The 27,791-nt window shown below is 40.1% G+C and overlaps 1 protein-coding gene across 1 annotated transcript in view; it reads left to right on the top strand.

The window, feature by feature from the left end:
* The window catches only part of MYO3B (myosin IIIB), a 638,187-nt gene that overhangs the window by 400,958 nt on the left and 209,438 nt on the right, over nt 1-27,791 (top strand). The window lies entirely within an intron of this gene.

Below are 27,791 nucleotides of genomic sequence, written 5' to 3' on the forward strand. Positions count from 1 at the left end.
CCCAGGTCAGGGAACTAAGATCCTGCAAGACACACAGTGCGTCCAATACAAAAATAAAATAAAATAAAATAAATAAAACAGATGTTATTATCAATTTATGCTAAACACTCTAGGATGGTCTCAGTTTACCTAGAATTATTGGGAAGATTATTTCTATTTATGTATGATTTCAAGTAATGGGACTGGGACCAATCAAAGTCATCCAATCATGGGGTCCTCAGAGGTCACCTGGTCCAACTTCCCACCTAATCATCGACCCCAGCCCACTGCTCTCCTAACCAACTTGGAACAGGTCTGTCACTGGCCTATATACACAGCCTTTGTCTACTTACAGTCAGCCTCTGTGTAGTTGCTCGGTCGGTCCTCACGCAGGAGCAGGAAGCTAGAGCCACAAAATGGGGCATCCTGGTCTGTGCTGTTCCACCAAGTAGATTCTAACTGGGTCAAGCTCCTTTGATTTATCTGGGATTCTTCTGCCTTTGGCTGGGCAGCAGACTCAATCTTCCCATAGCTCTCCTCTCAAGGGCTTTATGTTTTTGAGGCTATGCCTGGAAACAGCTGCAAATATGCTTTTAAGAAAGGAGGAAGAGGAACCTCTTTATCATTGTTCATAATTTCTTTTTCTTTCCACATCCCTCGTGAAATTATTGGCAGTGTGTCTGGCATGGGGCCTCTGCAAGCTAAAAGAGTGTGGTTGCCAGGCCTGAATTTTAGCAGAGTGCAGAGGAATGAAAAGCTTGCTTAAGAAAAAAGTCATAATCTACAACGTTTTTTTCATCTTTACTTTGAAACCATGTTCTTAACTTTTCTCAGACATGCTCCTTTAAATGAAAATAGTAGAGTACCCATCAGAAGGCTGCCCTCCAGCTTCTTCTCCAGACCTCCATTGGGCACAGCCAGGATTTGATTCATTATCAACTTCTGGGAGAGTGGGCAGCTGTGGGCACAGCTGTGGCTCCCTCACCAGACACTCAGGTGTATCAACTCACTAGCTAACTTGTGCAGAAGCAAAGACGGCCATTTTTGATAGGAGATGTCCTCTTTGAAATAAAATATATCCAAGTGACTTGTTAGCTAGCATTTATACCCTCCCATAAATATGAGTAATGACTTGTCAAATCTGTTCACAACTTCGGAATTTCTAATTTTTCAACCTTTGGCAAAATAAAAACAATTTCACAGTCTAGGCCACTGGGTGGCGCGGTGCAAGAAGTCAGGCTCTGCAGCCAGCCTGCTGTTGCCCTTGATCACCTAAAAGCCGGGGAGGAAGAAGAACAAAGAGGTAGCCTCCCCTTCTTATTTTTGCTTTTCTCTGAAAGACCTTTCCTCCTGTCTTATAACTCTTTCTGCATCTTGCCTTAAAACTGCACCCCACATGACCTGGAGGAAACAAAAATGAAAACTAAGACTAGAACAAACATGTTTTCCAGACAAGCTTCCTTGTATTCCTGAGTTGTATATTATGCATAATAATTTATTTTGAGATCCTTAACTTTCTCTTCTCCACTATACTTTTGAGTATAATTAAGAAGCCACAAATACACATCAAAACTAGTAAGCATGATTCTGTTTTCTTTTTCTGAAATTATTCATGGAAAAATGCCTTCAATTAACAAATATTTATAGAAGAGCTGCTAATAATAAAGTACTGTATAGGCAGTAAAGGGGAATATAGAGATAAAGATAATGTGGCTTTGCCCTAAAAGCAACTGGAACTTTCTTATTTTTTTTTAAATACTTAATTTAATTTTATTTATTTTTTATACAGCAGGTTCTTATTAGTCATCAGTTTTATACGCATCAGTGTATACATGTCAATCCCAATCACCCAATTCATCCCACCACCACCCCCACACCCCCACGGCTTTCCCCCCTTGGTGTCCATACGTTTGTTCTCTACATCTGTGTCTCAACTTCTGCCCTGCAAACCAGTTCATCTGTACCATTTTTCTAGGTTCCACATACATGCGTTAATATACGATATTTGGTTTTCTCTTTCTGACTTACTTCACTCTGTATGACAGTCTCTAGATCCATCCACCTCTCAACAAATGACCCAATTTCGTTCCTTTTTATGGCTGAGTAACATTCCATTCTATATATGTACCACAACTTCTTTATCCATTCATCTGTCGATGGGCATTTAGGTTGCCTCCATGACCTGGCTATTGTAAATAGTGCTGCAATGAACATTGGGGTGCATGTGTCTTTTTGAATTATGGTTTTCTCTGGGTATGTGCCCAGTAGTGGGATTGCTGGATCATATGGTAATTCTATTCTTAATTTTTAAGGAACCTCCATACTGTTCTCCATAGTGGCTGTATCAATTTACATTCCCACCAACAGTGCAAGAGAGTTCCCTTTTCTCCACACCCTCTCCAGCATTTGTAGTTTGTAGATTTTCTGATGATGCCTATACTAACTGGTGTGAGGTGATACCTCGCTGTAGTTTTGATTTGCATTTCTCTAATAATTAGTGATGTTGAGCAGCTTTTCATGTGCTTCTTGGCCATCTGTATGTCTTCTTTGGAGAAATGTCTATTTAGGTCTTCTGCCCATTTTTGGATTGGGTTGTTCGTTTTTTTAATATTAAGCTGCATGAGCTGTTTATATATTTTGGAGATTAATCCTTTGTCTGTTGATTCGTTTGCAAATATTTTCTCCCATTCTGAGGGTTGTCTTTTCGTCTTGTTTACGGTTTCCTTTGCTGTGCAAAAGCTTTGAAGTTTCACTGGTCCCATTTGTTTATTTTGTTTTTATTTCCATTACTCTAGGAGGTGGATCAAAAAAGATCTTGCTGTGATTTATGTCAAAGAGTGTTCTTCCTATGTTTTCCTCTAAGAGTTTTATAGTGTCCAGTCTTACATTTAGGTCTCAAATCCATTTTGAGTTTATTTTTGTGTATGGTGTTAGGGAGTGTTCTAATTTAACTCTTTTACATGTAGCTGTCCAGTTTTCCCAGCACCACTTATTGAAGAGACTGTCTTTTCTCCATTGTATGTCCTTGCCTCCTTTGTCATAGATTAGTTGACCATAGGTGCATGGGTTTATCTCTGGGCTTTCTATCTTGTTCCATTGCTGTATGTTTCTGTTTTTGTGCCAGTACCATATTGTCTTGATGACTGTAGCTTTGCAGTATAGTCTGAAGTCAGGGAGTCTGATTCCTCCAACTCTGTTTTTTTCCCTCAAGGCTGCTTTGGCTATTCGGGGTCTTTTGTGTCTCCATACAAATTTTAAGATTTTTTGTTCTAGTTCGTAAAAAATGCCATTGGTACTTTGATAGGGATTGCATTGAATCTGTAAATTGCTTTGGGTAGTATAGTCATTTTCACAATGTTGATTCTTCCAATCCAAGAACATGGTATATCTCTCCGTCTGTTTGTGTTATCTTTGATTTCTTTCATCAGTGTCTTATAGTTTTCTACATACAGGTCTTTTGTCTCCCTAGGTATGTTTATTCCTAGGTATTTTATTCATTTTGTTGCAGTGGTAAATGGGAGTGTTTCCTTAATTTCTCTTTCAGATTTGTCATCATTAGTGTATAGGAATGCAAGAGATTTCTGTGCATTAATTTTGTATGCTGCAACTTTACCAAATTCATTGATTAGCTCTAGTAGTTTTCTGGTAGCATCTTTAGGATTCTCTATGTATAGTATCATGTCATCCGCAAACAGTGACAGTTTTACTTCTTCTTTTCCGATTTGTATTCCTTTTATTTCTTTTTCTTCTCTGATTGCCATGGCTAGGACTTCCAAAACTATGTTGAATAATAGTGGTGAGAGTGGACATCCTTTTCTTGTTCCTGATCTTAGAGGAAATGCTTTCAGTTTTTCACCATTGAGAATGATGTTTGCTGTGGGTTTGTCGTATATGGCCTTTATTATGTTGAGGTAGGTTCCCTCTATGCCCACTTTCTGGAGAGTTTTTATCATAAATGGGTGTTGAATTTTGTCAAAAACTTTTTCTGCATCTATTGAGATGATCATATGGTTTTTATTCTTCAATTTGTTAATATAGTGTATCACATTGATTGATTTGTGTATATTGAAGAATCCTTGCATCCCTGGGATGAATCCCACTTGATCATGGTGTATGATCCTTTTAATGTGTTGTTGGATTCTGTTTGCTACTATTTTGTTGAGGATTTTTGCATCTATATTCATCAGTGATATTGGTCTGTAATTTTCTTTTTTTGTAGTGTCTTTGTCTGGTTTTGGTATCAGGGTGATGGTGGCCTCATAGAATGAGTTTGGGAGTGTTCCTTCCTCTGCAATTTTTTGGAAGAGTTTGAGAAGGATGGGTGTTAGCTCTTCTCTAAATGTTTGATAGAATTCACCTGTGAAGCCATCTGGTCCTGGACTTTTGTTTGTTGGAAGATTTTTAATCACAGTCTCAATTTCAATACTTGTGATTGGTCTGTTCATATTTTCTACTTCTTCCTGGTTCAGTCTTGGAAGGTTATACCTTTCTAAGTATTTGTCCTTTTCTTCCAGGTTGTCCATTTTACTGGCATAGAGATGCTTCTAGTAGTCTCTTAGGATGCTTTGTATTTCTGCGGTGTCTGTTGTAATTTCTCCTTTTGCATTTCTAATTTTATTGATTTGAGTCCTCTCTCTCTTTTTCTTGATGAGTCTGGCTAATGGTTTATCAGTTTTGTTTATCTTCTCAAAGAACCAGCTTTTAGTTTTATTGATCTTTGCTATTGCTTTCTTTGTTTCTATTTCATTTATTTCTTCGCTGATCTTTATGATTTCTTTCCTTCTGCTAACTTTGTGTTTTGTTTGTTCTTCTTTCTCTAGTTCCTTTAGGTGTAAGGTTAGATTGTTTTTCTGAGATTTTTCTTGTTTCTTGAAGTAGGCTTGTATAGCTATAAGCTTCCCTCTTAGAATGGCTTTTGCTGCATCCCATAGGTTTTGGATCGCCGTGTTTTCATTGTCATTTGTCTCAAGGTATTTTTTGATTTCCTCTTTGATTTCTTCAGTGATCTCTTGGTTATTTAGTAACGTATTGTTTAGCCTCCATGTGTTTGTGTTTTTTACGTTTTTTTCCCTGTAATTCATTTCTAATCTCATAGCGTTTTTGTCAGAAAAGATGCTTGGTATGATTTCAGTTTTCTTAAATTTGCTGAGGCTTGATTTGTGACCCAAGATGTGATTTATCCTGGAGAATGTTCCATGCACACTTGAGAAGAAAGTGTAATCTGCTGTTTTTGGATGGAATGTCCTATAAATATCAATTAAATCTCTCTGGTCTATTGTGTCATTTAAAGCTTCTGTTTCCTTATTTATTTTCATTTTGGATGATCTGTCCATTGGTGTAAGTGAGGTGTTAAAGTCCCCCACTATTATTGTGTTACTGTCGATTTCCACTTTTATAGCTGTTAGCAGTTGCCTTATGTATTGAGGTGCTCCTATGTTGGGTGCATATATATTTATAATTGTTATATCTTCTTCTTGGATTGATCCCTTGATCATTATGTAGTGTCCTTCCTTGTCTCTTGTAACATTCTTTATTTTAAAGTCTGTTTTATCTGATATGAGTATTGCTACTCCAGCTTTCTTTTGATTTCCATTTGCATGGAATATCTTTTTCCATCCCCTCACTTTCAGTCTGTATGTGTCCCTAGGTCTGAAGTGGGTCTCTTGTAGACAGCATATATATGGGTTTTGGTTTTGTATCCATTCAGCAATGGATGGATCTGTGTCTTTTGGTTGGAGCATTTAATTCATTCACGTTTAAGGTAATTATCGATATGTATGTTCCTGTGACCATTGTCTTAATTGTTTTGGGTTTGTTTTTGTAGATCCTTTTCTTCCCTTGTGTTTCCCACTTAGAGAAATTCCTTTAGCATTTGTTGTAGAGCTGCTTTGGTGGTGCTGAATTCTCTTAGCTTTTGCTTGTCTGTAAAGCTTTTGATTTCTCCATCAAATCTGAACGAGATCCTTGCTGGGTAGAGTAATATTGGTTGTAGGTTCTTCCCTTTCATCACTTTAAGTATGTCATGCCACTCCGTTCTGGCTTGTAGAGTTTCTGCTGAAACATCAGCTGTTAACCTTATGGGAGTTCCCTTGTATGTTATTTGTCATTTTTCCCTTGCTGCTTTCAATAATTTTTCTTTGTCTTTAATTCTTGCCAATTTGATTAACTATGTGTCTCGGTGTGATTCTCCTTGGGTTTATCCTGTATGGGACTCTCTGCGCTTCCTGGACTTGGGTGGCTATTTCCTTTCCCATGTTAGGGAAGTTTTTGACTATAATCTCTTCAAATATTTTCTCTGGTCCTTTCTCTCTCTTTTCTCCTTCTGGGACCCATATAATGCGAATGTTGTTGCGTTTAATTTTGTCCCAGAGGTCTCTTAGGCTGTCTTCATTTCTTTTCATTCTGTTTTTCTTTATTCTGTTCTGCAGCAGTGAATTCCACCATTCTGTCTTCCAGGTCACTTATCCGTTCTTCTGCCTCAGTTATTCTGCTATTGATTCCTTCTAGTGTAGTTTTCATTTCAGTTATTGTATTGTTCATCTCTGTTTGTTTGGTCTTTAATTCTTCTAGGTCTCTGTTAAACATTTCTTGCATCTTCTCGATCTTTGCCTCCATTCTTTTTCCAAGGTCCTGGATCATCTTCACTATCATTATTCTGAATTCTTTTTCTGGAAGGTTGCCTATCTCCCCTTCATTTAGTTGTTTTTCTGGGGTTTTATCTTGTTCCTTCATCTGGTACATAGCCCTCTGCCTTTCATCTTGTCTGTCTTTCTGTGAATGTGGTTTTTGTTCCACAGGCTGCAGGATTGTAGTTCTTCTTGCTTCTGCTGTCTGCCCTCTGGTGGATGCGGCTATCTAAGAGGCTTGTCCAACTGGAAACTTTCTTTTACCATCACTTTCCATTTAGAATTGGGCACTAATTTATCTCCTTATGGCGATATTTGCCTTCAGACTTCAGTTTTAAAAGAGACTGTGTGTCCTATGTTGAAGGTCAGAATATTAATTAAGCTTCTAAAGGTTAAAATTTCCACATTCTATATTTTTTGGTTTTATTATGTTATAACCTTTTTTTTAATTATTAATTAATTAATTTATTTTTAACTGCGTTGGGTCTTCATTGCTGTGCATGGGCTTTCTCTAGTTGCGATGAGCAGGGACTACTCTTCGTTGCTGTGTGCGGGCTTCTCATTGTGGTGGCTTCTCTTTGTTGCGGAGCACGGGCTTTAGGCGTGCAGGCTTCAGTAGTTGTGGTGCACGGGCTTAGTTGCTCCGCGGCATGTGGGATCTTCCTGGACCAGGGCTCAAACCCGTGACCCTTGCATTGGCAGGCAGATTCTTAACTGCTGCGCCACCAGGGAAGTCCCTGTATTACAGCCTTTGAAAGTGGGAAAGCCTGGACAGAAATAGGTTGTATTGTTTTTGCTAAAAATGCAAATACTTGTTTCCAGCACATACCCTTTAGGAAGGGCAATGTAGCTGTCCATCTCAGCATTGTGGTTGGCAGCAAGGTCCCACGCATCCTAGCATTTTGGAAAAGAATATGCTAATATTTTCAGCGCATGGGAAACTATTTTCTTGGTTATTTAAATTTTTATTTATCCTGCTTCAAACCCTTAAATACTTAAACAGGGCACTAGTTCAGTGAGCATACATATTATGGACAATTACTTTACAAATTTCTTTTAGGGGATGAACTACAGAGAGGAAGGAGAAAGGTCGAAGTTGGGAAACCTTGGAGGCTATTAACCCCCAACTTTAAAAAGAGGTCCAGTGTTGGGCTCCTCGATTTCAAGAGGAGAGGCCCCTAAGGGATGTTGGCAATGCTCTGGCTCCTGGTCTTGGTGGTGGCTGCATAGATTTTGCTCTGTAATATTCATTGTGCTGTACATTTATATTTTGTACACTTTTATACACATGCAATCTATTTCACAATAATACTTCTTTTCCCCGAAGGATAGAGAAGAATCTTAAAACGCAAAGAAAAACTTTAAATTTCTTTATCTAAGGTGTCCTGTCCAGTTAAGTTCAAGTGTCCTGGTAGCCAGACTCCTGCTCTCCTTTGCTTTCAAACACAGGCATCAGAGAGCCTCCGGCTGACATTCCTTGAAAAAAGTCAGCCTCCTCTCATGGACTGCTGGGCGGGTGACAATCCCTTCCTTGGTGGATATCAAATAGAAGTATTGGCCCTTGGTTTAATCTCTTATCAAGGTTAAGAGGATTAACCTCTGAATATGTTTGTGTAAAACTGTAATATAAAATCAGAGAGAGTAATCCAGTTGGCATTTTCAAGTCTCCTGTTCCCACCTTCCTGTTCATGTTCTACATCCCCAAACACTGAAGAGGGTGAAAAACGTGGAGCATGAGCTCTTGGGTCCAGGGTGGTCACCTTCTCCCAGGGTGCTGCAGCTCCCTTCCCAGCAGCCGTTTCTGCTGGCGCCCAGCTGTGCCTGGTGGTGGAAACACCTCTCTCTGCCTGAAGGGTGTGTTCTCGTTCTGAGATGCCCAGTGACCATCAGGGAAATGGAGGCCGCTGCAGTCCGGACGGATCCTCTCTGTTCCCCTCTCTGCTTTTGCGACCACTCTTTGACCACTTCAGACACGTCAAAATTTTCTTTGTAATCCTTCCTATTAACAGGAGATTCTCTGAAGACTTTATATGTGAAAATTTGATGTGGCAGCAACACTGCCTTCCAACCCTTCAGCTGGGACTTTTCAAACTGAATGATGGAGGTAGAAAAACATTAAAAGGAAAGATGTTATAACAAGGTTTCATGACCTATTTTCCTGTTGGGGGAATGTTCCACTTGCTACAAGTAAACTAGAGAAGAGTTCAAAAGGATCAGGGGAGGAAAGAGAAGAGGAGGTTTCAAAAGGAGCTTGAAAAATCCATTTCTGTCTTTGAATCGTGAATTCTGACTTCCAAATAGGAGTGTGGGGTTTTAAAGGAGTTAGGAACTTGAGAGAAACTAGAGAAAACAAGAGTACCACGGAGGGGATATTCTCTGAGCCTCAGAGTCCGGTTTTGCTTCAGAATCTGGAACTGAATTTTGTCTCTGTTGCCCTCTTCTGTCTGAGGACTCTCAGGTTTCTCCCTTGGAATTTGATTTGCAGTAAAAATCAACAGTAAACTTTCTCTGTCTTGACTTCCGTTGGTTCCCCTTTTTATTTGGATGGGGAGTGGAGGCAAGACGAGTCCCCACCCTGTAACTGCAAAGCTCTGTAACACCTTCACTGCCGAAATCCTTGCTGTGGATGGTCTGGTCGTGATTCTGTAACTCCCCAAATTAACGGCATTAAGCTCTTAAGAGGATGCCTTTTTGTAACCATCTCTAAGAGTTTTCATTTTCCACTGATGGCTACGCCTGCATCCCGGCAGCTCAGCACACGAGTCTGGCAAGCTGAGCTGACTCTGAGTGACAGAGTTCTGGGTCACAGACACGGGCAGTGCTCCGCTCTTCGTGAGAGGGAGAGGGCGAGTGAGCCAACTCTGTCAGCGAGCCTGCGAGTCAGTGCCTCCTTGTACAGAGGCCTGCCTCCTTCTTCTAATTTGGGAGTGCATCTCAGTCAACAACCAATATGTATTTATCATCTTTCTAGATCTGGTGCCTTCTAGAAGGAATAAAAGAAAATCCCAGCCAGAATAGTCAGTGACAGATAAACAGAGCCAAATCCTAAAATGTTTAAGGGATGCAAAACAGGCATGTGAATCAATAAATGGGGGCAATATAAGCACTGTATCTATACAAGTAAAAATATCAGTAGAAGGAAAAGTCATGGAAATATCATGGTTCAATGTGGAGAAAGTTCTTTTAACTAAGAAAGGTTTCTTGGAAGAGATTTTTTTTTTTTTTAATAGGAGACTAGAGAAAAATTGAATGTAAAGCCTGATGTAATGAGGCATTCTACGCCAGGGTCTACAGCCCTGGAAAGGAGAGGGAGGTGGAAGTGGGATGAGTAAATGAACAGGACGGGGAGGAAAGGACTCAGGGCAGAGGGAGGGAAGCAGGATGGATAAATGATGATGGGCTCCCGATGCTGATCCGAAATGCTAGGGGTGGTCAGCGTGGGCTCCTGAAGGGAACAGCCTCAGGGTGAGAAAGAAAAACTTGAACAGGGTGTTTAAGACTAACTAGAGAGAACCAGGTCCTATCTCCAAATATGGTCACCTTCTGAGGTACTTGGCATTAGGACTTCAACGTATGAATTCGTTCGGGGGCGGGGGGACTACAGTTCCGCCCCTAACAGATCCCTAATTGCTGAGGGAGCTGTTCATATGAGCCCCCTTAGCAGGGGACCATATGGGGCCACCGCCTTTCCCCATAAAGCCCAGGGACTGTTGTGTCCAGCCAGAGAGGGTTTGCAGCCTCACCCAGTCTGAGAAAGAGAGCTCGGCCCTCGCCTTTTTCCTTCCTCCCCCTCCCACGCCAGAGCAGCTAGCCCAGAGCAGAGGGGTGGGAGAGAAGACTGCTTCAGGCCATGATGGTATCAATCCAGCCTGGAGGGAAAGGAACAGTGGGAAAAAGAGCTTTGACTTGAGATGATATTAAAGGTTAAAAATAAATAAGAAAGAATCTTCAAAACCAAAAGTAATCTTTAATAACAGAAAATATCTGAAAATCTGTGAAATGGGCTGAAACATAGTTAATGGAGCTGCCATCCTCACAGAAAGGTGAGGGGTCAGCAGGGGTGGGGAAGTTACAGGAAAAAGTGGAACTGTTTCTTGTTTATCCGCGGTGAACTGAGATGCCTCATTATGCTGATGTCATGCTCCAGGCACAGCAGAGAACCACAGAGCTTTCTGTAGGTGTGACCCTGGGAGGCTGGCAGATTCCATCACTAGCTGAGGATTCCTCCCAGCACCAGCCCAGAGTGGGTGAGAGTCAGATCCTTGTCTCAGGAACAGGGCAAATGACACCAAGGGTTACTCAGAAATAGTGGAAATAGCAAATGTTAATCACATGGGCTCCTCATCTCCAACAACCTACCATCAGAGCTGTGCAATTCAGTACTTTGGGCTACCCAGCTGTGCAGTTGTGCCTCATGCAACCATCTTGTCTACTTGGGAAGACTGTAAGCTTCATGAGAACAAAGACCATGTCTTCTATTTCATTTATATACAGAAAATACAGTCACGACTGTTCACAGTACTTCACTGCTCCATGCCGTTACACATGTTAATTCTGCTCTGAGATTACTTCTGTCCCCCGCTCCCACCCTCATCACCACACTTTCCATCCCTGCCCCTTCCCTGCCTCCTAATCCTTTTTTCTTCCTCCAGAACTCAGCCCTAGCATCACCTCCTCCAGGAAGTTCTTGGTCTGGGTTGGGTGAAATCCCTGGGGCCACTGGGGTGTAAGTTCCATGAGGACAGGATTTTGTCCATTCAGTAGGGTCCTCTTTCTAGCTCCTGGAGAGGCGCCTGGCACGGACGAGGTGCTCAGGAGAGTCTGTCTTTTCAGGCAGGGGGTGTACTTTGTGAACGGAATTTCCTTGTGGTCTTGAGAGCACTTGAAATGTATTTGGGTCATCCTGATTTATGGTGCTGGCTGGGAGCCCACCAGCATGAGAGATTTATTTCAACAAGTTGTGAAATCCAGAGCTCCACCTAGAACTCCATATTCTGAATCTGGAGAGACACGCGTAAAGCCCTATTAGGACTCAGATGCCAGAGAAGCGCAGATAGAATCGCAGCTACATCTCTAGCATTTGGGATTGATTGCTGGCCCCCTTCCTGGTGGCGTGGACAGAGTGGGGTTTCCCAGAAGCAAACAGCACACGCACGTGCTGTAAGTACTTTGCTGGGAAGCACGAGATCCATGTACTTGCTCAGAAACGTGGGGACCCTGGGGACTCTGGGTGCCCGTGTGGTCACACTCCCTTCTATTACTGCCACAGCCAACTGGGAGGACCAGCCAAGAGCCCTCTGCTGCCTCTGTGAGGTTCCATGGGGAGCAATGTCCCCTTCTGCCCTTTGACAGGCTGGAGCGGAAGGCAAGAAGGTCCTGGCAACCACTGGACCGTCCGGGGAGAAACTTCACACCTTCCCACATCTCCCTTTGTTAATGGTTTTCAGCCCTTGTCTAGAAGAATCTTTGATTTTCTTTGCTAGGCTTGTTGAGGACAAACTGTATGTGTGGTGTGGTTGTGAGGCAAGAGATCATCTCTTGAAATTCTTGCTTTGGTTTGTTTTTTCGAATCCCTGAATGCCTGTAGGTTTTGAGTTTGTATTCTCCAGGGGCTGGGGTTTTTTTGCTTATTTGTGTTTTGGTTCAAATGTAAGAAGCTTAAATGTTTCTTTCCTTTTAAAACGTCTACCTGCAGTTTCTTCCACCCAGTCAACTGTGGTGGAATAAAGAGCCCTGGCCTATAAGTCAGGAGACAGGCTGAGTTTGACCTGGGTTGGTACTTTGCACCCAACGGGTTTAATTCAGTTTTCTGAACTAGCTTCCCATCTGCAAAGTGAGGGCTTTGCGTGAAGAAGAACCTCTCAAGTAGAAGGAAGCTTAAGGTCAAACAGACCAACCTCTAGTAATCCCTAGGCCAAACTTTCAGTCTGGAGTTACTGTGGTTTGAAAGCTCACTGGCTCTCTGTTGTTCATTGGTCTATTGCACCATGCTGTCCAGTGTGATATAAAATGTTCTATTCATCACATTTTCAAAAGTAAAAAGAAGCAGGTTGTCTTAGACCATTGGGCTGCTATAACACAATACCACAGACTGGGTGGCTAATAAACAACAGAAATTTATTTCTCACCGTTCTGGAGGCTGGGAAGTTCAAGATCAAGGCACCAACAGATTTGATGCCTGGTGAGGGACCATTTCCTGGTCCATAGTTGGCTGTCTTTTCACTGTGTCCTCAGATGGCAGAAGGGTCAAGGGAGCTCTCAGGGGTCTCTTTTATTAGGACACTAATCCCATTGATAAAGGCTCTGCCTTTATGAATCAATTAACTCCCAAAGGCCTTACCTCCGAATACCATCACATTGGGGGTTAGGATTTAGCATATGAATTTGTAGGGGGTGGGGAACACAAACATTTAGTCTACAGCACAGACAACATTAATTTTACTAATATATCTTTACTCAACATATCAAAAATATTATCATTCAACAAGTAATCAATATAAAAATTATTGAGATAGCTTACCTTTTTTCTTTTTTTAAACTAAGTCTTTGAAATCTGGTGTGTACTTTTTACTTACAGCACATCTAGTTTGGACTAACCACATTTCATGTGTTCTGCAGCTACCACGTTGAATAACGTGGTGGCTACAGAGAATCGCTGCCCTAGCCACAGATGTGCCTCATTCCTGCTCTCAAAGAGAATTGCAGAAATGCCAAAGAGCCCTTCTTGCTGGTCCTTCCAAAGAAAATAAATTCTTGTTTCTTCATAAAATAATATTTTACTGCATTCAGACTTCAGCCTATTTCCCAGTATGTGAGAAAAGTCAGTGTTCTGGATTTGCAGAGTTCCAGCACAAGCTTGTTGAAAGTTCCCTTGGCTCTCTTTGCAGAGATAGAAAGGTCCCATATCATCAGTATCAAGAGCAATGTTTTCCCAAGTGTGTTTCATGAAGCTCTAGGTTTGTGGGATGTGATGAAGTGTGAGGTAAAGAAGAGATTTCCATGGTCAAAAAGCATGGGGAATACTAGGTATGAAATTCCATAAGCATCTTTACTGCAGAAATACCAAGAGATGGCTCTCCTGTACAGGGCTTCTGAAACCAGTAAGATGCTTTTTTGCGAAAAGCATCTTGAGGGTCAAGAGTCAAGTGGGACTCACTGAGGCATTGCTGATCAGAACATTTTCTCCCTGAGTCTTTCTTTTCCAGGGCAGTCTTCCAGTATGGATCTTAAATCCATTTCCAAAAGTTCTTCATGCTTTCCTAGCTCTAGGGACCCTGTTGCTGCTGTGTCCTTGAAAGACAAAAACTAAAATAACCTTCACTAATGAGTTGTAATAATGGCTCTAATATTGGGAAAGTATCTGTTATGAATTAGATCCACTATCTTTCCTCAACACATTTTAATACTTTTTTCATAGCTCCTAAATGTGACAGTGAACGTACATTTTATTTTTAAGCGGCAGTACAATTGAGGGCCATTTTATTTTATTTCTTTAATGATCTTGTCAAGTACAACAAATATGGCAGCTTTGATTTTTCAAATGGTCAGAAATGCAAGAAAAACAAATTCTGCTTCTCTCGCCAGAATCCTTCTTATTCATAGAGAAGAAATATGTTCCCATTTAAGATGAAAGGTTCTTTGCATTTATTTCATAGCTCATATTGAGGAAAAGTCTCAAGGCCATTTACAGTTTATTAATTCATCCCACTACAAAATCTCTTTATCATGGGGCTTTCAGGTCATCCTCCCCCCCTCTCCACCTTACTAAAAGGTAACTCCAGGCACTTCAAATAAAGTGAATTAGAAACAAAGCCATCATAATTATAATCTCTCTACTTAGAAATGGATCACAACTTAATGCTTTTTTCCCCAGGAATTTGGGTCATGTTAATAAAAACTATTTTTCTCTTTAGAACACAAGACCAGCTTCTAACAGTCTGGTCCATATGTTAGAAGCATATAAAAGTTAATCATTTTGCTCTGGTGCCAGCGTGTTGTGTGCGAAGAGAAGCTGTAAACCACAGCTGTGAGGAGTAACAATTGTGAACTTTACTGGCTCGCACATGTGAGATGTCAGTAAACTAAATAAAATGTCACTTAACTTTACTGGAGAGTTGGAAGTGGGAGAGGAGCGCTAAGATTTTATTAAGGTTTGCATTTAGTAGAGTGGTTCCATTCTTTACGTTTCGCAAGGATAGTTCAAGTTACACAAAACCCAGATCAACTGTTTTCCAGATGATTAGGTTTGGCTTAGCCACAAGGTTAGTGATTGCTGGGTAATCAATGGGAACTGTGTGCTGTTCACCTGGTTTGGTATGTAAATGACTAAAAAATTCAGACATCATCTAAAATCAGTTGGGTTCAATCAGTTTGATCAGGCAGCAGTCCCCTCAGTTACTCAGTGGTTTCCTTTGAATGTGGCCAGAAACCCTGAAACAACCACAGAATCTTTAATTAGGCCATCCTAGTTGATGGGCCCTCTCAACATCACTGCTCAGTGCTCTGCACAGCAGATATCTGACCTTGGGCTGTAGGCTTGTGTACTCTTTGCCGCCATTTCCTTTCTTGGTGAACTGGGGACACGGCTCACAGTGTTGTATTAAATAATTCATTCTATACACAGCATAGTATCTACTACATTGTAAACATTCAATAAATGTTAGTATTTAAGTATTGTTAACTCTTTGCTGATCTGGAGCAGAGGGACAAATATAGGGCAAAATAAGTGGATTTCTACATGTATTTCCTTATCTCTGATGAATTGTTTTAAAAGACAGTAGATAATATTATACAGTACTGTGGGTTCTCCTCCCTCCCTCCTTTCTTCCTTCCTTCCTTCCGTCTTTCCTTCCTTCCTTCCTTCCTTCCTTCATCTCTTTCTTTTGAGAGTTTGTGATTTCTTTGTTTTAAAAATAGTACCTTAAGAATATAGACAGGAAAGAATAAATTACACCCTCAAACCTTAAATCTTCAGTTTATTTACTTTCTTTTCTAGTCATTCAACCCAACATTTAATGAGTTCTAGACAATAGAAAATTGGATAGTCTATAAAACTCTGATTAACCGAAACACCTAATTAATAACATTTTATAAATCTCAAAATACATGCTGAAGAGAAGGTCACTAACCTGAGTCAAGTGATTTAGCTTAAACTAAAACTCCGTGGCCAACTAGGACCTCTAGGGGCTCCACGTGGCTCTAATCAAATCCCCTAGACCAGCAACATCTACATCTCCACTCGCCACTGAAACTCTGTTAACTATAAATTTAACGGGAACACTTTATTCCCAAAACTCAATAAACATTCATCCAGCCTTCTGGATGATGAAACCCAGATACTTAGAAGGCAAGTAACTCATTCAAGCCCTCCTAACAAGTAAGTGACAGAGCTGAGACAAACCCCAGGTGGTTCGACCCTAGAACTCACAATCTTAACCACTTCACCTCTGCAATCCAGGCCTCAAATAGCTTGAGCAAAGATTCTGAAATATGAAGGGAGAGTGGTATGGCCAGAGACCAGCAAAAAGTTTAGGGTACGTGGAGGGAAGTGAGGTGAGCTGGGGCTTGCTCCTAGAAGGGCATTGGATGTCATGTTAAATAAAATTTAACGCCACACAATTTATTCCTTCACTCATTCATTCACGTATATTTATTGAGTGCCTACTATGTGCTAGGTTAATTATGCTAAACACTAGCTATAAAGTGGTAGATAGAATGGACTTAGTGCCTGCCCTAATGGAGCTTAGACTCCAGTGAAGAGTCACAGACACAGTGTTAATTAGCTTCATGGGTAGCTTTCAGTGTCACATCAAGGAACATCTAGGCATTCTCTAGAAATATTTAAATCCTAAATCTATTTCATTCAGGCTTATTACTCGTCCATGGTGCTATTGAATACACTAACTCTGTAGAATGATTCACAGTCAATTGCTATTTCTTTGGAATAATGAGCCATAGCGTTCTTGGATGACTGAAAGAAGAATCTGTGATACTGAAGTTTTCCAAGAGATGGTAGATGTGATCCATCTATAGAAGGCAAGGATCTACTGTATCTAAAATAGATAACTAATAAGGACCTACTGTATAGCACAGGGAATTCTACTCAATATTCTGTAATAACCTATATGGGAAAAGAATCAGAAAAAGAATGGAGATATATATATATATCTCCATTCTATATATATATATAACTGATTCACTTTGCTGTACATCTAAAAGTAACACAACATTGTAAGTCAACTATACTCCAATAAAATTTTTTTAAAAAAAGAAGGCAAGGGTAGAAATCATCTTAAATGTTGTTCTGGTACATTGGAGCATCTTCAATAAACTTTTTTTTTTTTTCAGCATCTACTATATGTAGGGCACTTCACAAATCTTCTAGCAGGTGCTAAAGAAATATTTTTTGAATTAATGAATGGGAATAGAAATTCTTAGTGCCTGACTTCAGAGACCATGTGACCTATATAAGGAAACAAAGCATTTCTAAAGATAAATACCAATAGAAGGTAAAATATTTGCATTGATTTAAAAGGACTCAAAAGGACTCAGACACAAGTGCACTAAATAACTGCAGCCTCTAGAATTAGCACAGAATTGTGATGCTTGTAGAGTTCCTTCATCAGAGGAATCTTTTTTGTTGGCCTTTTTTCTCAATAGGGTCTATTCTTTAAAAGAAAAATCAGTAATTAATTGCATCCCAAGTCTGCAGGATAAGACTTTAATTTAGGAAGATTTGGAAATCAAGCAGTTATTCTGGATGCTATGCCACAATTCTATGAAGCCAAGTTCTCAAAAAAGCAATGTCTGTACTTACGAAATAAAACTTACATTAACTGCATCCTTCAACACCATGACACATATCAGGTTCAGTAGAAGAATCTTTCTGGTCAATGCCATTTTATGAACTAGTAAAAACAAACAAATCTGAGAGAGAGAGAAAGAAGAGAAGAGAGAAAAGAGAGAAATATGTGGGTGTGTTTGTGTCCAAGAAAACCTGTGGCAGTGTAGCTCAGATGTGAGTCATGCTGGCCAGTTAGGCATGTTATATAAGCTTTGCTTCTTATAGAGTGTTGCATTTCTCAGTATGCCTGTCCTTTTTCTCTGGATCCTTAAGCTGCTACATTTTTCCTCAAAGATATACACCTGAATGTTCAGACTAGGTCCTTTAAAAAGGTGCTAGGTGATATGAAACAGTCATTCCTTGAAAGAAAGCAAAAGAATTGGTAAGTGGGAAAATTATACTTGGATACCTACAGATCAAAAGTTAACCTTGAATGCTTTCAGAGTCTCAATCAAAAAAAAGGTTTATATAAGTGATGATTGCATTCATATTAGCACCCAGCTTTTCAAAATGACTGATATTTGCTAATATGCAAACTGAAAGAATCGTGATTTTTTTACTAAGAGAATACATATTATGAAGATGTTGAAGGTGTTGGTGCAGAAAGAATTCAGCAAGAGGCAGAGTGACAGGTAAGGAAGGAGTTTATTAGTATAGGACGCTTGTGAGAGATACGAGCAGGCAGGCAAGGGAGTGCCACCCCAAGAACTTAGTGGGCTACAGTTTTATAATCAAAGGAAAAGTGGGGAGTGGGAAAAGACCACCTTTTTTTTTTCATTCTTGAGTAGACTTCAGGCTTCCATCATCAGCTCTTCCTCCACGTTGGGCAGGGGAGTATTTTGTCCCTACATGGTCAGACTGGGACTGTCATGGTGCTATGGAAATGGCCCAGAAGTCACTAATATATACTAAAATATGGTAAATCATCTCAGGTTTTAGTATAATGTCATCTTCCCCTATAATTTTGTTTTTAGTACATGCAGAGGAGCATGTCCTAGGAATCATTAACTTACCTCACTGGGCAGGATGTGGGTCTCACTCCTCCATTGTCATATTGTTTGGGGGCATGTCTCATGCTTCTGTTGCATGGTTTTGTTGCTAAGCAAGCCCGCTTGGTTTAGCTGTTTAGCAAGCCTGCTTTCTTGAGTGATCATTAACTTAACAGGGGTCTCCTATATTTTTTCTCTACTTACAATCCGCTAGTGGGATTAACTATTTAATCACCTACTTTGTTCCTTTACTCTGTCCCTATCACCTTGAATTACTTAATCTTAAAAACATTGTTGGTGGGGAGCAAAAAACTATACCTCTGTCCCCTCGCTCATGTGCTAAGGAAGAAGAGTGATATACAAATTAGAGATCTGAATAAGCTTACTTTAGTCACAATAGCAAGGGAAGGAGGAGGAGTAACTAGAAAGAGATGACAGAAACCGAGCCGTTGTTAGCTGCTCATGGCGAGCAGCTGTGAAGAGAACATTGGCAAATTAAATATCCAGGCCTCCATCAAATCATTACTTAGGCTTCCTCCGTTTATCTAAGCCACATTGTCGTCACCGTCCTCCCCCCTTCCATTGCCTGCCAAACTGTGAAGAAATAACACATCATGCAGATTTTAGTTTTATCCTCTTTATTTTGTTCTTATTTTCTCCACCTCAGCAATCTCTTAAAATGTATTTCACAGCCTTAGATAGACCTTCAGACCTGAATGGAAACCCAACACTATTCAACCTTTTTTACTCCAGTTTGCATCCACAGATATTACTCTTACTCATGTGCTTGGTCAGCTTGATGTTGCTTTTTTATTTAAAAAAAAAAAAAAAGACTCTAGGTTTTAGAACAGTTTTAGGTTCTCAGCAAAATTGAGAGGAAAGTACAGAGATTTCCCATATACCCTTTGCCACTACACTTGCACAGCCTCCCCCATTATTATCATCCCCCACCAGAGTGGTACATTTGTTACAGTTGATGAATCTACATTGACACATCATCATCACTCCAAATCCATTATGGTTTACATTATGGTTCACTCTTGGTGTTGTACGTTCTGTGGGATTGGACAAAGGTATAATGACATATTCATCATTATAGAGTCATACAGAGTATTTTCACTATCCGTAAAATCTTCTGTGCCTTGCCTATTCATCTCTTCTCTGGATCCATGATCTTTTTATTATCTCCATTGTTTTGCCTTTTCCAGTTGGAATAATACAGTATGTAGCCTTTTCAGATGACTTTTTTCACTTAGTAATATACATTTAAGGTTCTTGCATGTCTTTTCATGATTTCATAGCTCATTTTTTTAGCACTAAATAATCCATTGTCTGGATGTAACTCAATTTATTTATCTATTCACCTACTGACATCTTGGTTGCTTCCAATTTTTGGCAACAGGGATTTCTGTGTGGACATGTTTTCAACTCCTTTGGGTAAATACCAAGGAGCATGATTGCTGGATCATATGTCAGAGTATGTTTATTTTTGTAAGAAACCACCAAACTGTCTTCCAAAGTAGCTGCACCATTTTGCACTGCCATCAGCAATGAATAAGAGTTCCTGTTGCTCCACATCCTTGGCAGCATTTGACGATGTCAGTGTTCTGGATGTTGGCTATTTTAATAGGTGTGTAATGGTATCTCGTTGTTTTAATTTGCATTTCTGTGATGATATAATGTGGAGCATCTTTTCATGTGGTTATTTGCCATCTGTGTATCTTCTTTGGTGAGGTGTCTGTTAAAGTATTTGGCCCATTTTAAAATCAGGTTGTTTGTTTTCTAACTGTTGAATTTCAAGAGTTCTTTGTGTATTTTGGATAATAGTCCATTATCAGATGTGCCTTTTGCAATTTTTTTCCCTGATGTTGCTTTTCATACAATATTGTTTACTACCCTGACCAGCTCTCTAATCTACAGCCTAGGTAAAGTTCTCACATGTCCTGGCCACAGATGTCACACAGTCTTTTTTTGGTACTAGGTCAACATTAACTGTTCCTTGTAGTTCCCTCTCGCAAGAGTCCACCCCTCTTACACTACATTGCCGGACATTGATCTAGATGCAGCTGCATAGCACAGAGGGTTTGTTTCATGGATGCCATGGCAGAATGCACATGAGTGGAGGACCACTAATCTACTCAAACTTCTCATTTGATGTGTAACACAGGTGAGTCATAGAGAGAAGTGATCTGAAGTCAATGGCAGGCCTGGGATAAGAATTCAGGTTTCTCAACTTTAAGTCTAGTGTTCTTTTCATTGCTTCTAGGCTAAAGAGGGAGAACTAAAGAAGCACTTATAATTCCAAGCACTCAGTCATCATTCTGCAAAATGTGAAGTTAACAGCCTCTTGTTTCTGAAGCCCTGTGTGGCTTTCTCAGTCTTAATTGAAAACACAAGGAAACATATAATGTTACGCTTTATACAGGGAAATCTATAACTGACCCACCATGAATAGATAAGGTGTGTTGAGCAGAGCTTTTAGGAAGAGATTTTTTTATCTGTAGTAATCAGTTTATTCTCTCTTGCCTTGGCATTTTATTTAGGATTCTAGTCTTGGACTATGGAATGTGAGTTCCCTGTGTTGCAACAACCTGACCCATATGAGATTTTACTCAAGACTGTGGTCCCATTAACACTTGTAGTAACTAACAGGTATGAGTCCTCTAGCGGCTTGTATCCAAACCATTCACCTTTGGCCACACAGTTGGATGAGTATCTATCTAAAGGCCACTGGAAGAGCAAAATTAGCTACGCTTTTGTGCATGGTCCCACCAGTAGCTTATGATGTCTTAATAAAGCCTTCCTTTTCCATGTTTTTGCCCTCCAAAAATTTTTTACAAAAGGGTAATTTCTACTCAGTTTTCAGTTTCTCCTGTGACTGCTGTTTCTTAAAAATAATCAGCCTGAAATAATAATACTATCAAAGAGGTATATTTTGGGGTGACAAATTCTGCTCCCCTTCATATGTAAACATTTCACCTGAGTGAAGTAATACATTTATCCATCCATGAAGAAATTAGATCAGGATTAGTTGTCAGAGAAGAATAGTAACCTGAAGGTTTGAAACAGAGACAGGGAAAGTCTGCTGGGAAGATTTCCAGGGTAGGGCAAGGAAATAGGGAGAATTAGTTGTTGGGGGTACGGAAGAGACACAGCATTAAAGCCATGTTGCACCTTTGGAAGTGGGAATAGGAATGTGAAAAGCCGTGTGGGAGACCTTGAATATATCCTTTGCCTAAATTATAGTTTTGTCCAGGACTAGCCATGATTGGATTAGAAACTGCTCTGCTGTGTATGGATGTCGCTCTGAGACTGGAATAAGCAATCCTTACGTGTCAGTGATACGTGGGTGCTGGCAGATATGCGTGTGTGGATTTCATTTTTTTCTCAATGGGTTAAGTCTTCGTGGATAGATATCAACAGTCTAGGCTCCAGCACTTTTGTGAACACGTCATGTCACTTGGCAGCTGTGTTATTTCCAAGTAAACTCCAAGCAAAACATGAGGGGAAGGCAGACAATACCCAGGGCTTTTCAAAACTAGCTCTATCTTTATTAAGATAGGCTGAACTGGCAACTTCCACCAATGTGGCAATAAAATGCAGGAAGCAGAGAGCCTCAGCTCCGCTATTGACTGGGTTAAGAAGGGGAAGCCTGATTGCCTCCTTGACACATTCTGATGATTTGGTACAGTTGTTTGCTGTATGACATCCTGTTTATGAGTTTTCAAGTTTAAAGAGCAAAAGAGTTATTATTTTTTCTTCAACTCTACAGTTTTGAAATCTCTGGGCCACAAATCTTTAAAGATGTAGTTCCAATTTTAAATGAAAAAAAAAAAATCAGTGAAAACCTTGGTTTGGCTTCCTTCAAACAGATAGTCTAGAGGTGTTCACTGTGCAGAAATTCCTTAAATTTCCAGACAAATATCAATTAAAAGTAGATACAGAAAAGAGGAAGAGGTTTCTTTTGGACATTGAATTTCCCATATACGTGGTAAAGGCTAGGTTGTGCATTCAGAAAAGAGCATTTGCTATATGTGCGTATCTTTCTTCATTAGAACAGCCTGGAGGACAGGCTGATCTCTTATTTCTTCCCTCCACAAAACTACAGCCCCTTCTATATATATAAAATTTATCCGTGTTCTTTTCTTGGGAAATTAAGTGGGCTGGGAGCTCTTCCACCTCCCCCCTGCCCATTTATTGATATTAACACTCAAAGCCATAGATAAATGCCAGGAGAGAAAGTGAAAACTGTAGAACAAAATCTAACATTACACTTTCTTTCTTGGCCTCCTACAGCTGTGTCATATTTTATGTCACTATTTTAAGTTACCTCAGTGTATCAAATCTAAAACAAGTCTTTGTTATATAGATTTAGGATAGATCAGTATCTAAGTGTTTTTTTTAAACATACAAAATACTATAGTATGTTTTATACAACTACTAAATTTAACCCCTTGCATTTTAATTGGGTACAGTATTATTAACTGAAATTAGAGCATTTCATTCACTGCAAGTATCACCCCATCATAGGTCTGTCCCAAGGTGACTCCCTAACCATCGCTCACACTGCCTGTTGATTAGACAAAGTGGAGTTCATTGCTCACCGCATTAAGGGAGACCACCACCTCTCAAAGCTTTGGTAGTGTCTTGGAGAAGGAAAGGCAGGGTCAGAATTTGTTGAGAGATCAAGTTTGATTTAAGGCGGGTCTTTCTAAGTGAGAGGGCATGATTAGGATTGTGTAAAGATCACACACAATACAACCAGTCCATGATTGGCGGAAACAACAAGGTGAGGCTTTTAAAACAAGGGATTCATAGAATCATAGGGCTTAAACCATCTTTGGACATTTTCCATTAAAGAGTTAATGGGTCTTGGGTCTTTTGGGCAGTTCTTGTAATGAACAATCAAACCATGAACAGTCTAGACAGGAGACTCCTGGAAGAAGAAATTCATGCTAATGGAGACTGGAATAACATAAGGTCATTCTCATGTAGACAGGAAGGTGTGATTTTGGTGTTCAGTATCCAAGCTTACTGTAGGGTACAACATTCTAGTTCTCAGGTCTCCTCAGAAAATCTGGTAACAGAACCTCTGAAGCATTGGATGTTTTCTTTGCAGCTCCTTTTGAGTAGCATTTGACACAAGCCTTTTACTTTTCAGAGTTGCTTTGCAGTCGTTTATTAGCCTGTTTCTTGTGTTACAGAAAATTTCCCAATCAAATGCCCACCAGCAGTTACCACCAGAACCCTGCAACCAATCTTTTAATCCCAGAGGGGGCAGCAGAGGGAAGTCAAGTTCCAAGCATGATTATTTAAAACAGCAACCCATCATCTTGGGCAATTCTTAAGAGGCAACTGAAATCATGGGTGCTGGGTGCTTTCCAAGAGCTGAAAATCCTCTGAAGCAGGCAGGAAATTGCCATCTTTTAAAAGTTTCAGCTCTGTCTTCAGACCACTTGTCTCTTTCCCTTTAAGTTGGAAGCAGGGAAATTATGTGGGATCATTGCAAGCTCCTTTTTAGAGTCTTTCCTAACCCAGTTCCCACGTAGGATATAAATTCCATCCAAAGCCTCTGACTTCGTTTTCGCTCCCCAGCACATGTCAGGCAGTCACAGGAGGGTGCTCTGGGGCAATGAGGCATCCTTAGCCAAAGAGGCTGTCTGGGGGGTGAAGCAACGAGGATGCTTAACGTTTGAAAGAAGTGCGAACACTGTATTTACATTTAAATTAAAATGGAAACTTCTTATAGGTAATGTTTCTGAAAGGTGTGTGTGGCACATCTGCCGAGGTCTATTGTTTATTCATGCTGTAAATCCTTTGAAATGTGTTAAAATGCTTCCCACTCATTATAAAGCTCCTGCCACCCCTGGATTACGACTTTGATGTCACCAATCCTGCTTCAAAGGGTTCTTTCTGGGCTATTAATCACAGTTTAGCCTCTGAAGATATCGCCAGAGAAAACATTTGGACATCTTTGTGCTAGACTTGCTAAAAACTTTGAAATCTTGAGTGTCTTGCAAATGCACAAATTGCAGCATTTCCTTTCATTGACAACTTTTTATTTTGCTACAGGATCAAATGACATTTTAGGTAAAAATGCAAACAGATCTCTTGGTTTGGGAGGTTAGGGATGAGAGAGGAGATGAAGGGTGGGTGGTGAGGAAGGGAGGTGGGAGTCTGAGCAGGCCATTCAGACCCTTCAAAGGCAAAATGTGGTAGGAATTAAAGTGGCCAAGACACGGAGGTTCAAAATGGAGTTGCCTTATCATTTTTTCTTATCTTTATTTTTTGACAAACCAGTGTTCACAGTAGCAAATTAGTGAGATTCTCTGTTCTTCTCTTACCTTCTACTCTCTGAGACCTATGTGAACTGTTCAAGCAAATCATCATCATCATCGATGCTAGTAACACGAAGTGAGCACTTACCTTGTACCAGCTGTGTGTTGACAGTGCTTTTCGTGAATTATTTCATCCAATGCCCATAAACAGCTCTGAGGATTAGGTAGTAAGTACTGTCTTCATGTTGTAGACAAAGAAACCAAAGCTCTGAGATGTTAATTAACTTGTTCAAGGTCAGCCCCTATGACTCAGAGGCTGTCCCCGCTGCCTAACTAACTCTCTCTTCATCAGCTGTTTCAATGGGGGTGGTCAGGTTCCTCCCTTCAGGCTGAGGGACCCATACTGACAGATCTGCTCATCAGTCTGTACCTTAAATCCTGGCGGTAGTGTTCTCTATTGCCCACTTTCTCTTTCAGGAAAACTCCCAGCATCTTTTTTTCTTCCTTATTTGTCTCTTTCAGTGACTGGTAAGCCCGAATTGGAGACTTTTTGTGGTTAAAGCTTATAACTTGAAATCTACCATCTTAACAGACTTTTAAGTATACAGTATGATACCGTTTACTGTGTGCACACTGATGTACAGCAGATCTCGAGAAATTTTTCGTCTTGTATGACTGAAACTCTGTACCCATTGAACAACAGCTCCCCATTTCCCTCTCCCCCCAGCCCCTGGCAACTACCTTCTCCTCCTTGCTTTTATGAGTTTGACTGCTTTTGGTACCTCATATAAGAAGAATCTAACAGTATTTGTCCTTCTGTGACTGGCTTATTTCACTTTGCATAATGTCCTCCTGGTTCATCCGTGTTGCCCCAAATGGCATGATTTCCTTCTTTTTTTAAGGCTGAATAAATATTCCATTATATGTACATGCCACGTTTTCTCTATCCATTCACCCTTTGATGAATATTTAGCTGTTTCCACTGCTTGGCTATTGTGAATAATGCTGCAGTGAACATGGGAATGCAAATATCTCTTCAAGATTCTGTTTTCAGTTCTTTTGGATAAGTACCCAGAGGTGGGGTCACTGGATCATATGGCAGTTCTAGTTTTAATTTTTTGAAGAACCTCCATACTATTTTCCGTAGCAGCTGTACCATTTTATATTCCCACCAACAGTGCACAAGGGTTCCAGTTTCTCCACATCCTCACCAACACTTGTTATTTTTTGTTGCTGGTGGTGGTGTTTTTTATGTGGGGGAGGGAAAATAATTTTCCCTCTACACTTCTAGGTTCTTAGCTGAGACACCCCTGTAATAAAAAGACAGATTTAATGGGAGAAAAACAAACAGAAATTTAATAACATGTATACCTCCTGTATACATGGGAGATATCCAGGGAAAACTGACTAAACTCCCTGAAATGGCCCAAGCCACCAACTTAAACATTATATCTAGCTAAAGACAAAAGACGTTGGGGAGTGGGGAGGCTGGTTATGGGAGTTGACTAGGAAAAGCACAGTAAACAAGGGTAAGGTTGTTATGCAAATTTAAGTTGGTGCCTTCTCCATTGATAAGAGTTTCTAGAGGTTTAGAGTCATCTCTTTCTGGTACAGAGAGGGAGACACCTTTACATATGGAGATTCCCCTTGTAAATTTTTCTTACAAAAGGGTGATTTCTGCTCAGTTTTCAGAGCTTCACGTGTGTCTGCATTTTTTAAAAAATAACCAGCTTAGAGTAATCAGTATGTCAAAGGGGCGTATTTTGCTCCTCTTCATTTATAATGGCCACCCTAACAAGTGTGAGGTGATATCTCATTGTGGCTTTGATTTGCATTTCCCTGACTGTTAGTGAAATTGAGCATCTTTTCATATACCTGCGGGCCATTTGTATGTCATCTCTGGAGAAATGTCTATTCAAGTTCTTTGCCCATTTTTTAATCAGCTTATTTTATTTTATTTTTTGCTGTTGAGTTGAGGAGTTCCTTATATATTTTGGAAATTAACCTCTTATCAAATATATGGTTTGCAAATATTTTCTCCCATCTCTGGGTTGTTTTTCCCCCCTGTTGATGGTATCCTTTGCGTTGCAGAAACTTTTAGTTTGATACAGTCCCAATTGTCTGTTTTTGCTTTTGTTGCCTGTGCTTTTGGTGTCCTATCCGAGAAATAATTGTCAAGACCAGTGTTAGGAAGATTTCCCCCTATGTTTTTTTTGTAGGAGTTTTATAGTTTCTGGTCTTACATTTAAGTCTTTAATCCAGTATGAGTTGATTTTCCAGTATGATGTAAGATAGGGTTTCAGTTTCATTCTTTGGAATGTAGATGTCCCGTATTCCCAACACCATTTATTGAAGAGATAATCCTTTCCCCATTGTGTAATCTTGGCACCCATGTCAAAGATTATTTGACCATATGTGCATGGGTCTGTTTCTGGGCTCTCTATTCTGTTCCATTGGTCTGTATGTTTATCTTCAGGTCAGTACTGTTTTGCCATATTGTTTTGATTACTATAGCTTTATAATATATTTTGAAATCAGGAAATGTAAGGTCTTCAGCTTTTGCTTTCCTTCTCAAGATTGTCTTGGAGTCCTTTGTGGTTCTATATGAATTTTAGGATTGTTTTTTCTATTTCTCCAGAAATGCCATTGAGATTTTGATGGGGATTGCACTGAATCTGTAGATCTCTTTGGGTAGCATGGACATTCTAACAATATTAAGTCTTCTAATCAATGAACACAGTGAAGGGTAACAGAATATGCCACCCCAAAATATGCCACTTTGGCATTAAAATTATTTTAAGCTGAAGGCAACTGAGAAGAAGCAGATACAAGAAAAGCCTCTCTCCCTTCCCCCTATTTGCCCAAAAGAAGGGCATACATTTGTAAAAATATGCCCCCTCTCCTCTCTACCAGAAAGCACATAAATTAATCACCAGAGACAACTCTAGACGCTTATCAACTCAAAGACAGCACCAGAGGAATCTATATAACGAGTTAGCCCTTATCTTCCATTAGCTTCCCAATATATTTACCTTCCCACAATTTCCCACCCCTAGAAACTCAAAGTTCTTTTCCT

This window comes from Balaenoptera physalus (genome assembly GCF_965194825.1).
Source record: "Balaenoptera physalus genome assembly, chromosome: 6".
NCBI lineage: Eukaryota > Metazoa > Chordata > Mammalia > Artiodactyla > Balaenopteridae > Balaenoptera > Balaenoptera physalus.